The sequence below is a fragment of the Callithrix jacchus genome, chromosome 4 (genome assembly GCF_049354715.1).
Source record: "Callithrix jacchus isolate 240 chromosome 4, calJac240_pri, whole genome shotgun sequence".
NCBI lineage: Eukaryota > Metazoa > Chordata > Mammalia > Primates > Cebidae > Callithrix > Callithrix jacchus.
The window spans coordinates 34,385,298-34,398,696 of NC_133505.1; the positions used below are offsets into that span (position 1 = coordinate 34,385,298).

Consider the following 13,399-nt stretch of genomic DNA (forward strand, 5'->3'; position numbering starts at 1 on the left):
TTCACCTACTGGGGAAAACTAAACTTTGGTCCTGTTCTTTTTTGTTCTTATTGCAAGACTAGAATTTCAGAAAACCAAGAGAAAGCATCAAGCCAAAGGAATGTACTCTCTTTTATTTTTTTTCAAATATCCACTACCAAGGATGATCCACACTTTATGAGTTGAATTGTGTCCCTCCTCATCCAAAATTCATATGTTGAAATCCTATGTTGAGAAGACAGAAGTGGCCATCTACAAGACAAGAAGAGAGCGCTCAGAAGAAATCCACCCTGCAGCACCTTGACCTTGGACCTGTAGCCTCCAGAACTGTGAGGTAATACATATTTATTATGTAACTCACCCAGCCTGTGGTACTTTGTTATGGAAGTCCTACTAGCAAATTGAAACAGAAATATTACCTTTCCTATCCTGTCCTATGTATGAACATGAGATTTTTTAAGAGTATGAATTACCTGGGATTCCAAAGCATAGAGAGAGTCAGTAGAAAATGGATACTATAGGGTCAGTTCCAAGCCTCTGTGGATCTTCTGGCCACCACACAGACATGGATGTGTCCCCATTCTTTTCTAGTTTCACACAAAGCAAAAGTTGTAGACCTAAACTGACATAGAATCAAAAATGGTGTTTAATTCACTTACGATATTGAAGAAGCAATTTTTGCCAGCAAGATGGCTGAATAGGAACAACTCCGGGTGTGTTGCTCCCAGTGAGATCTACACAGAATGTGGGTGATCTCTGCATTTCCAACTGAGGTACCTGGTTCATCTCATCAGGACTGGATGGACAGTGGGTGCAGCCGAAGGACAGCAAGCCAAAGCAGGTTGGGGCATCACCTCACCTGGGAAGTGCAAGGGGCCAGGAAACTCCTTGTTTTAGCCGGGGGAAACCATTAGGACTGTCCTCTGCACCCCAGCCCAGATACTCTGCTTTTCCCATGGTCTTTACAACGAACAGAGCAGGAGATTCCCTCTGGTACCTACAATGCCAGTGCTCTGGGTTTCCAGCACAAAACTGGTTGGCCATTTGGGAAGACACTGAGCTAGCTGCAGCAGTTTTTTTTTCTTCTCATACCCCAGTGGAGCCTAGAATGCCACTGAGACAGAACTGTTCACTCCCCTGTAAAGGGGACTGAAGCCAGGGAACCAAGTAATTTGGCTGGTTGGGTCCCCTCCTTCCCCCACGAAAAGCAGCAAACTAAGATCCACTGGCTTGAAATTCTTGCAGCCAGCACAGCAGTCTGAGCTTGACCTGGGACATTTGAGCTCAGTGGGGAGATTGGCATCCACCATTGCTGAGTCTCTAGTAGGCAGGTTTAACATCACAGCCAGGAAGTTTGAACTGGGTGGAGCCCATGGCAGCTCAGCAAGGCCTCTGCAGGCAGACTGTCACTAGCCTCCCTCCTCGCTGTGCAGGACATCTCTGAAAAAAAGGCAGAAGCCCATCAGGAACTTGTAAATAAAGCCCCCATCTTCCTGGGACAGAGCACTTGGGAAAAGGGGCCAAAGAGAAAGGTTGGGTTGCCCAAAAAGGTAAGCCCATTAGTGCAGAAACCCTACAAGCCAGAAGAGAGTGGGGGTCAATATTCAACATTCTTAAAGAATTTTCAACCCAGAATTTCATATCCAGCCAAACAAGCTTCATAGGAAAGGAGAAATTTATAGACAAGCAAATGCTGAGATTTTGTCACCACCAGACCTTCCTTACAAGAGTTCCTGAAGGAAGCACTAAACATGAAAAGGAACTACTGGTACCAACCACTGTAAAAACATACCAAACTGTAGAGACCATCGATGCTATGAAAAATCTGCATCAACTAATGGGCAAAATAACCAGCAAGCATCATAATGACAGGAATAAATTCACACATAACAATATTAACCTTCAATGTAAATTGTAAATGGTCTAAATGCCCCAATTAAAAGACACAGACTGGCAAATTGAATAGAGTCAAGACCCATCAGTGTGCTATATTCAGGAGACCCACCTGATGTGTAGACACACATAGGCTCAAAATAAAGAGATGAAGGAAGATTTACTAAGCAAATTGAAAGCAAAAAAAAAAAAGCAGAGGTTGCAATCCTAGTTTCTGATAAAACAGACTTTAAACCAACAAAGATCAAAAGAGGCAAAGAAGGACATTACATAATGCTAAAGGGATCAATGCAACAAGAAGAGTTAATTATCCTAAATATATATGCACCCAATACAGGAGCACCCAGCTTCATAAAGCAAGTTTTTGGAGACCTACAAAGAGATTAGACTCCCACACAATAATGGGAAAATTTAACACCCCACTGTCAATATTAGAGTGATCAACAAGACAGAAAATGGACAAGGAAATCTGGGACTTGAACTCAGCTCTGGACCAAGCAGAGTTAATAGACAGCTACAGAACTCTCCACCCCAAATCAACAGAATATACATTCTTCTTAGCACCGCATCTCACTTATTCTAAAATTAACCACATAATTGGAAGTAAAATACTTCTCAGCAAATGCAAAATAATGGAAATCATAACAAACAGTCTCTCAGACCACAGTGCAATTAAATTAAAACTCAGGATTAAGAAACTTACTCAAAAATTTACAACTACATGGAAACCAAACAACCTCCTCCTGAAAGACTACTGGGTAAATAATGAAATGAAGTAAAAAAAAATGTTATTCGAAACCAATGAGAATGAAGACACAGTATACCAGAACTTCTGGGACACATTCAAAGCAGTGTGTAGGGGGAAATTTATAGCACTGAGTGCCCAAAAGAGAAAGGAAGAAAGATCTAAAATTGACACCCTAATATCACAATTAAAAGAACTAAAGGAGCATTAGCAAACAAATTCAAAAGCTAGTAGAAGACAAGAAATAACTAAGATCTGGGCAGAACTGAAGAAAATAGAAACATGAAAACCCCTTCAAAAAAAACCCAAAGAATCCAGGAGTTGTTTTTTGAAAAAATTGACAAAATAGATAGAATACCAGCCAGACTAATAAAGAAGAAAAGAGAAGAATCAAATAGACGCAATAAAAAAATGATAAAGAAGATATCACCACCCATCCCACAGAAATACAAACTTCCATCAGAGAATACTATAAACAAATCTATGCAAATTAACTACAATATCTAGAAAAATAAATAAATTTGGAAACCCAGCCTCCAAGACTAAACCAGGAAGAAGTAAAATTCCTAAATAGACCAATAACAAGCTCTGAAATTGAGGAAGCAGTTAATAGGCTACCAATAAAAACAACTTCCTGGACCAGACAGATTCACAGCTGAATTCTACCAGAGGTACAAAGAGGAGCTGGTGCCATTCCTTCTGAAACTCTTCCAAACAATACAAAAAGAGGGAATCCTCCCTAACTCATTTTATGCCACAAACATCATCCTAATACCAAAACCTGGCAGAGACTCAACTAAAGAAAGTTTCAGGCCAATATCCATGATGAACATCAATGTGAAAATTCTCAATAAAATACTGGCAAACTGAATCTAACAGCATATCAAAAAGCTTATCCATTATGATCAAGTCAGCTTCATTCCCGGGATGCAAGCCTAGTTCAAAATATGCAAATCAATAAATGTAATCTACTACATAAACAGAACCAAAGACAAAAAACACCTCATTATCTCAATGAATGCAGAGAAGACCTTCAACAGAATTCAACAGCCCTTCAGGCTAAAAATTCTCAACAAACTAGGTACTGATGAAATGTATCTCAAAATAAGAGCTATTTATGACACATCCACAGCCAATATCATACTGAATGGGCAAAGACTGGAAGTTTTACCTTTGAAAACTGGCACAAGACAAAAATGCCCTCTGTCACCATTCCTATTCAACATAGTATTGGAAGTTCTGGCCAGGGCAATCAGGCAAGAAAAAGAAATAAACTATATTCAGTAAGGAAAAGAGAAAGTCAAATTGTCTCTATTTACAGACGACATGATTGTATATTTAGAAGAAAACTTCATCTCAGCCTCAAATCTCCTTAAGCTGATAAGCAACTTCAGCAAAATCTCAGGATACAAAATCAATGTGCAAAATCACAAGCATTCCTATACACCAGTAACAGACAAACAGAGAGCCAATTCATGAGTGAACTCCTATTCACAATTGCCACAAAGAGAATTAAATACCTAGAAGTACAACTTACAAGGGATATGAAGGACCTGTTCAAGGAAAACTATATATCACTGCTCATGGAAATAAGAGAAGACACAAACAAATGGAAAAACATTCCATACTTATGGATAGGAAGAATCAATATTTTGAAAATGGCCATACTGCCCAAAGTAATTTATAGATTCAATGTTATTCCCATCAAGTTACCATTGACTTTCTTCACGGAATTGGAAAAAAAAAACAACACCTTAAATTTCATATGAAACCAAAAGAGCTCACATAGCCAAGACAATCTTAAGCAAAAACAAACAAAAAAACCCAAAGCTGGAGGCATCCTGCTACCTGATTTTAAACCATGCTACAAGGCTACAACAATCAAAACAGCATGGTACTGGTACCAAAACAGAGATATAAACAAATGGAACAGAATAGAGGCCTCAGAAATGATACCACATATCTACAATCATCTGATTTTCAACAAACCTGACAAAAACAAGCAATGGGGAAAAGATTCCCTATTGAATAAATGGTGTTGGTAAAACTGGCTAGCCATATGCAGAAAGCTGAACCTGGATCCCTTACTTACACCTTATACAAAAATTAACTCAAGGTGGATTAAAGATTTAAAAGTGAGGCCTAAAATCATCAAAACCCAAGAAGAAAACCTATGCAATACCATTCAGGATATAGGCATGGGCAAAACTTAATGACTAAAACACAAAAACAGTGGCAACAAAAGCCAAAACTGAAGAATGTGTTTCTAATTGTACTAAAGAGCTTCTGCACATCAAAGGAAACTATTATTAGAGTGAACAGGCAACGTACAGAAGGGAGAAAATTTTTGCAATTTACCCATCTGACAAAGGGCTAGTATCCAGAATCTACAAAGAACTCAAACAAATTTACAAGAAAAAAACAAAGAACCCTATCAAAAGGTGGGCAAGGATATGAAGAGACACTTCGCAAAAGAAGACATATACACAACCAACAAACATATGGGGAAAAAAGCTCATCACTGGTCATTAGAGAAATGCAAATAAAAACCACAATAAAATACCAGCTTTCACCAGTTAGAATGGTGATATTAAAAAATCAGTTCTGCCATTTTAGGCAGATCTTGCTTTAGGGCACTCGTGCCCAGCCTTCCACAGGTCTTGTTTCTGTTTTTCTTGGCACAGTGCCTCTTCTCACTTATTCTTCTGAATCGGCAAGGCAGGAATTCCATCACCAGCTTGCAGATGAGGAAAGTGACTAATATGGGTTTATTCAGCACTCACTCACTGGGCAAGTGTCTGTCAGAGCCGGTGTGGGCCAGATATGCCCAGGGCTCTATAGCTAGCTGGTGGAAGCACCTGGAGGTCATATTCAGGTCCACCTGACTTGAAAACTCATACTGACCTTACTTAAGTATTGATTCCCACTTTACAATCTATGCCACCAACGTTATTGTCTTATCCTAAGAAGTTGCCACATCAGCCTTCGGCAACCCCCATGTGATCAGTCTGCAGTCATCAGCATTGAGGCAAGACCCTCTCCCGGCAAAAAGATGAGCTTAAGCTGAAGCCTCAGATGACTGTTAGCAGTACCTTTTAGCAGTAGTGTAATTTTAAATTAAGGTGTGTACTGTCTATTTTATACATAATGCTATTACACACTTAATAGGCTACAGCAGAGTATAAATATAACTTTTATATGCCCTGCAAAACCACAAAAGCTTGTGTGACTTGTTTTGTTGGCATGTTCTGAAACCAAATTTGCAATAGCTCTGAGATATGTCAGTAATTTCCCTTTTCCCCTTCTTGCTGGCCCAGAATGACCTTGGTTCTTGTCCCTGTTTAGCTACATGCTGTAGGGGTTTGCTTTCTCTGGTAGGTCTGGGAACTTTGTATCCCTTGTAACGTTGGCTTCTGGCATGTGGTACTACTATCAGCCTTAAGCTCTGTTGTATTAGTGAGTCTCCCTCCACACCTCCTGCACTAGAATGAAAGCTCTGTGCACACACCATTCATGTGAATCTTTCTTTGTAGAGATCTCGGCTTCCTGTAGGGTGTTCTGAAAGGTTGTTCTGTTGTGACTGGAAGGCATAGCCACAGGTCTCTGTGCAAAGGTGGCCTGGAAAAGAGTGGATGGTGAGAGGGACCTGCACCAAGAACTGTCAGACTGTTGTCCTCTGCAGGCTGGGGGTGATGGGAGTAAAGGTGCATATTAATCTCCCTGGGAAGATTGTTTCCCTGAAGAAACAGAGAACAAGTGGTAGCAGTGACATGGCAGCATGTCAACCTGAGAGGAGCAGCCAAGAGGACTCAAACTGCTGGCAGTGTGAGGAAGGTTAATGGAAGGTGGCATCCTGGGTGAGAACAGGCAGCCAGGAAGAGCCCTGCTTGATATCTATGATACCAAAGCAAGAATTGAAGAGCAAAAAGTTGAGGGTGTTTGACCCAATACAAAGTCATGACCCCATTCTCAATGCCTAAACCTCAACCAAGATTCATATTCACATCTCAGTGACAGAGGAGGAGTCCATATCCCTAGGAGAAAGGACCCTGGAACACCATGGGAGTACATGCTGGGACAATTCCCTCTGCAAAGGAATGTACAATTATTTACTCAGTACACTGTACACTAGGGAAGTGAAAGAGGCAGAACTGGGGATATTACTGACATTGAGTGTGAGCTAACTTTGATGCCCAGATGCCCACAGCACTATATTGTCCCCCATCACGGTGGGGCTTACGGAGACCAGGGAGTAAACCTGAACAGAGTGTGGCCCACAGTGGGATCCATAGACCCAGCCCTCGTTATCTTCCAATTTCCTGAGTGCATAACTGACATGGATGGACTGGTAAGTTGAGTCACCCCCACACTGGGTCCATAATCTGTGGAGTAAGAGCTCACATTGTGCTAAAGGACAAAGGGAAACCTCTGACATTACCCCCATCCTGGTCAAATAAAAAATCATAGTGTGTCCCAAGGTGGGTCTTGTGGAAGATACTGAAAGTATTGTGGGGGTCACATCACCATTAGAGCACTGAAAGATGTGGGGTGATGTTGGGACTCTCTGTGTCTCTGTGTAATCCAGCAACTTATCCCTGAGGAAGCCTGATGAGTGCTAAAGAATGAATGAGATTACTCCAGCTATGGCTAAGTAGGGGTTATAATTGCAGCTTTTGTGCTATCTAGACATCACTGGTAGAGCAGATTAATAAAGCCTTGGGCACACAGTGTGCAGCTGTGGATGTGATTAGTGCATTCCTTTTCATTTCAATTAGAAAGTGGATATGAAGTAAATCACGTTCAGGTGGGATCCACAACACATTTATTTATAGTTTGCCTCAGGGCTGTTATAACTCTCCTGTCCTCTATAGTAGTCATAAGACTGTACTAGACATACTGATGTCCTATAGGATATTAAATCTGCTCATTTCATTGAGAACTTCATGTTGACTGGGGTGGATGAGCAGCAGGTAGAGGGTGGGCTGTAGTCCTTGGCAAGATGCATGCACTCCAGAAGGTGGAGATAAACTTTACAGAGCTTCAGGAGGGGCCAGTGAAGCAAAGATTTACAGGTCCATTGTTTAGCAGAATACAGGGGTGTCCCCTTCAAAGTAAAAGACTAACTGTTGCATTTTGCATTCTTACTGCAAGGGAGGAAGCACACTGCCTGTTTAGTCTCTTTGAGTTCTGACAACACATTCCACATCTAGACATATTGCTTTGGCCCACACTTTAGGTGGCAAGAGAGAACGCCAGCTTCAAGTGGGGCTTACACAGAAAAAAACTCTGAAGCAGATCCAGGCCTTGGTGCAAGTAGCCACTGTCCCTCAGTCCCCCTGGTGCTGGTGATGCCAGTGGTGGGGAAAAATACTGGGGTGAGTCTGACTAAAAATACCCACTGTAATTCTGCAGCCAAGACAGTGGCTTTTAACTCAATTCCTTCAACTCAAGTGTTTTCAGGACGCATCATGAATATCAAGTATTACACATTTATTATAAACATTTAAGTCGGCAAAATCACTTTGGAAATCATATTATCATTATCTAGTAAAGTTAAAGTCCGTACAACACATCATCCAACCACCCCACTCCTAGTCAACACTCTGGGGACTTTCTTGCCGATGTGCCCAGGAGACATGCACACTAATGTTTATTGCAAAAACTGGAATCAGCCACATATACATCAATAGGAAACTAGTGAAACTGTGGTGTAACCATAACATGTAAGTCTTCAGCAGTAAAAATGAATAAATGACAGCCTCTAACACCACAGATAACTCCTACACATAATGGACATCACTGAAAAATAAATGCAGTAGAAATTTGCTGTACAGGAAGCTTAAAAACAGCAAAAATAACCAATATTTGGTTTAGGAATATATATTCTTATTGCACAAGTCTTTAAAGAAATACAAAGGAATAATAATCACAAGACTCAGGATGGAGGCACATTCTGGGGATGTGATTTGGCAGCAGACCATGGTGGCTTTCCAGGTTCTGTGTCTTACACCAGTGCTAGGCACCTAGGTAGTTACTTGCTTATAACTCCTAAATAGAGTTTTTCAAACTAAAATATACATGCTTTTCGGAAAAAGTGAAAGAGAAAAAATACCAAAGTTTGTTGCAAGGATCCTTAACAAGAACTACTTACATTGGAGAAAAGGCACAGACAATTGTCAAAAGCCATGTGACAGAGAGCACGTGGATGCCATGAAAATGGTCTTGGCTAGAAATAGGTTATTTGATCTTTGGCTCACTGGCATCTCTCTAGATTTTCAGGCATACAGTGTTCAATCTGGTGTGCAATAGCAATTCCACTTTGCGAAGTATTTGATGTGCTGCTTTTGCCACATATACAAATCAATTAAACTTTTACAGATTTGGAAATGCACATGATTGATCAAAATAAATAAAACAAGAAAAAAAGTAAAAAGGAATAACCAGTGTTGGAATAGCAAATATGAATGGTAAACAAAATAGGACTGCTGAATAAAAAGTCTTTAGAAGCACATAATAGCACTGTTATTTACAATCATAGTGGTGTCCACATCAGGTCTATCACATCCCATTCAATAACAGAACAAAAGATGTTAAATTTATTACAGAAAGTCCACCAAATAGCAGTTTTTGAAAAAAAAATAATGCTTCTCACTTAGAGCTAAACATTTTGGGCTACTGCATCAAATCAAAGTTCCTGACATCATGCTAAGTGAGATATGTTGACTGAGGTATGAGATTCATACTTTGGTAAATGAAAAGCAATCTGATTAGGCAGTTTTTTGTAAAAGAAAGCAAGTTTATTAAAGAAGTAATGAAACATCATTTTATGAGACCAACATCAACCAAAACCTGGCAGAGACTCAAGAAGAAAAGAAAACTTCAGGCCAATGTCCATGATAAACATAGAAGCAAAAATCTGCAATAAAATACTGGCAAGCAGATTGCAACAGCACATCAAACAGCTTATCCAGCATGATCAAGTAGGATTCATCCCTGGGATGCAAGGCTGGTCCAACAAACGCAAGTCTATAAACGTAATTCACCACATAAACAGAACCAAAAACAAAAACCACATGATTATCTCAATTGACGCAGAGAAGGCCTTTGACAAAATTCAACAGCCCTTTATGCTAAAAACCCTCAATAAACTTGGTATTGATGGAAGGTATCTCAAAATAAACAACAAACCAACAGCCAATATCATACTGAATGGGCAAAAACTAGGAGCATTCCCTTTGAAATCCGGCACTAGACAAGGATGCCCTCTCTCACCACTCCTATTCAATATAGTATTGGAAGTTCTAGCCAGAGCAATCAGGCAAGAAAAAGAAATAAAGGGTATTCAAATAGGAAAGGAGGAAGCCAAATTGTCTCTATTTACAGAGATGTGATAGTATATCTAGAAGACCCCATTGTCTCAGCCAAAAACTCCTGAAACTGATAAGCAACTTCAGCAAAGTCTCAGGATATAAAATCAATGTGCAAAAATCACAAGCATTCCTATACACCAATAGCAGACTTCAAGAGAGCGAAATCAAGAACGAACTGCCATTCAGAATTGCTACAAAGAGAAGAAAATACCTAGGAATACAACTAACAAGAAATGTAAGGGACCTCTTCAAGGAGAACTACAAACCACTGCTCAACAAAATAAGAGAGGACAAAAATAGATGAAGAAACATTCCATGTTCATGGTTAGGAAGAATCAATATCGTGAAAATGGCCATACTGCCCAAAGTAATTTACAGACTCAATGCTATCCCCATTAAGCTATTATTGACTTTCTTCACAGAACTGGAAAAAACCACCTTGAACTTCGTATGGAACCAAAAGAGAGCCTGCATAGCCAAGTCAATTCTAAGCAAGAAGAAGACAGCAGGAGGCATCACACTACTGGACTTCAAACTATACTATAAGGCTACAGTAATCAAAACAGCATGGTACTGGTACCAAAACAGAGATATAGACCAATGGAACAGAACAGAGGCATTGGAGTCAGCACAACATATCTACAACCATACAATCTTTGATAAACCTGACAAAAACAAGCAATGGGGAAAGGATTCCCTGTTTAATAAATGGTGTTGGGAAACTGGCTAGCCATGTGCAGAAAGCAGAAACTGGACCCCTTCCTGACACCTTACACTAAGATTAACTCCAGATGGATTAAAAACTTAAACATAAGACGTGGCACCATAAAAACCCCAGAAGAAAATCTAGGCAAAATCATTCAGGACATAAGAGTAGGCAAGGACTTCATGAACAAAACACCAAAAGCATTGGCAACAAAAGCCAAAATAGACAAATGGGACCTAATCAAACTCCACAGCTTCTTCACGGCAAAAGAAACAGCCACTAGAGTAAATCGGCAACCAACAGAATGGGAAATAATTTTTGCAGTCTACCCATCTGACAAAGGGCTGATATCCAGAATTTACAAAGAACTCAAACAGATTTACAGGAAAAAAAAGCAAACAAGCCCATTCAAAAATGGGCAAAGGATATTAACAGACACTTTACGAAAGAAGACATACATGAGGTCAACAAACATATGAAAAAATGCTCATCATCACTGGTCATCAGAGACATGCAAATCAAAACCACATTGAGATACCATCTCACGCCAGTTAGAATGGTGATCATTAAAAAATCTGGAGACAGCAAATGCTGGAGAGGATGTGGAGAAATAGGAACACTTTTACACTGCTGGTGGGAGTGTTAATCAGTTCAACCATTGTGGAAGACAGTGTGGTGATTCCTCAAGGACCTAGAAAGAGAAATTCCATTTGACCCAGCAATCCCATTACTGGATATATATCCAATGGACTATAAATCATTGTACTATAATAACACATGCACACGAATGTTCATTGCAGCACTGTTTACAATAGCAAAGACCTGGAACCAACCCAAATGCCCATTGATGATAGACTGGACTGGGAAAATGTGGCACATATACCCCACGGAATATTATGCAGCAATCAAAAACGATGAGTTTGTGTCCTTTGTAGGGACATGGATGAATCTGGAGAACATCATTCTCAGCAAACTGACACAAGAACAGAAAATGAAATATCGCATATTCTCACCCATAGGCGGGTGATGAACAATGAGAACACATTGACACAGGGAGGGGAGCACTACACACTGGGGTCTATTGGGGGGGATAGGGGAGGGACAGCAGTGGGAGAGCTGGGGAGGGATAGAATGGGGAGAAATGCCAGATGTGGGTGAAGGGGAGGAAGACAGCAAATCCCACTGCCACGTGTGTACCTATGCAACTATCTTGCATGTCTGCACATGTACCCCAAAACCTAAAATGCAATTAAAAAATGTAAAAAAAAAAACAAGTAATTAAACAAAACAATGGTTAATCCATAGAGCAGTCTCCTGCTTTCAAGTGTAGACACATATTTTTTAAAGATGATATTTCAATAAGAAAATTGGTACTTCAGGCATACTTCAACTAAATCTGAGACATCTTAGACAAAACAGAAACTATTTTCAAGGCACTATTGTTATGTAACTGAACTCTTGGCACTTTCTGACCACGTTACTCTATGTTCTCAACTGTGTTAACTCATTGAAGAGAACATTGTTATAATAGGCATTTGCAAGAAAAACTCAGAGATACTGTTGTATCTCTGTCTCAGAATGTTTTCCCATTGGCACCCAAGGCTCTGTGATGTCTGAAACACTTAAATATTAATTTAAAAATAGAAGCTTATCACAGAATTAGAATAAACTATTTAAAAATTTATATGGATCCAAAAAAAAAAGCTTATATAGACAGGACAATCCAAAGCAAAAAGAACAAAGCTGGAGACATCAGGCTACTCGACTTCAAACTATACTACAAGGCTACAATACCCAAAGAAGCATGATACTGGTACAAAAACAGGCACATAGACCCCTGGAACAGAATAGAGAACTCAGAAATCAAACCACACACCAACAATCATTTGATCTTGGAAAAAAACTGACTAAAACAAGCATTGGGGAAAGGATTCCCCACTTAATAGATGGTGTTGGGAAAACTTGCTAGCCACATCCAGAGCATTGAAACTAGACCCCTTTCCATACATTTTACACAAAAAATTAACTCAAGATGGATTAGAGACTTAAATATAATAGCCATAACTATAAAAACCCTGGAAAAAATCTAGACAATACCATTCAGGACATAGGCATTGGCAAATGTTTTATGATGAAATTGTCAAAAGTAACCTCAAAAGAAAGCAAAAATTGACAAATGGGATCTAATTAAACTATAAAGCTTCTACACATCAAAAGAAACCGTCATCAGAGTAGACAGACAACCTACAGAATAGGAGAAGAATTTTGAAATCTATCCCTCTGACAAATGTCTATTATCTAGAATCTGCAAGGAACTTAAGGAAATTTACAAGAAAAGAAAAACATTAAAATGTGGGCAAAGAACATGAACAGACACTTCTCAAAAGAAGAAATACATGCAACCAAAAAACATGAAGAAAAGGTCAACATCACTAATAATTAGAGAAATGAAAATCAAAATCACAATGAGACACACCATCTTCTCATGCAAGTCAGAATTGTGGAAGACAGTGTGACAGTTCCTCAAAGATATAGAACAAGAAGTACCACTTGGCCTGGCAATCCCATTACTGGTTATATACCCAAAGAAATATAAATCATTCTATTATAAAGATACATGCATATGTATGCTCATTGCAGCACTATTTACAATAGCAAAGACATGGAATCGACCCAAATCCCCATCAATGATGGACTAGTTAAAGA

The 13,399-nt window shown here is 39.5% G+C and overlaps 1 non-coding gene across 1 annotated transcript in view; it reads right to left on the reverse strand.

Moving 5' to 3' along the window:
* Positions 1 to 13,399, reverse strand: part of LOC103792335 (large ribosomal subunit protein uL4) — a 521,713-nt gene that overhangs the window by 101,612 nt on the left and 406,702 nt on the right. The window lies entirely within an intron of this gene.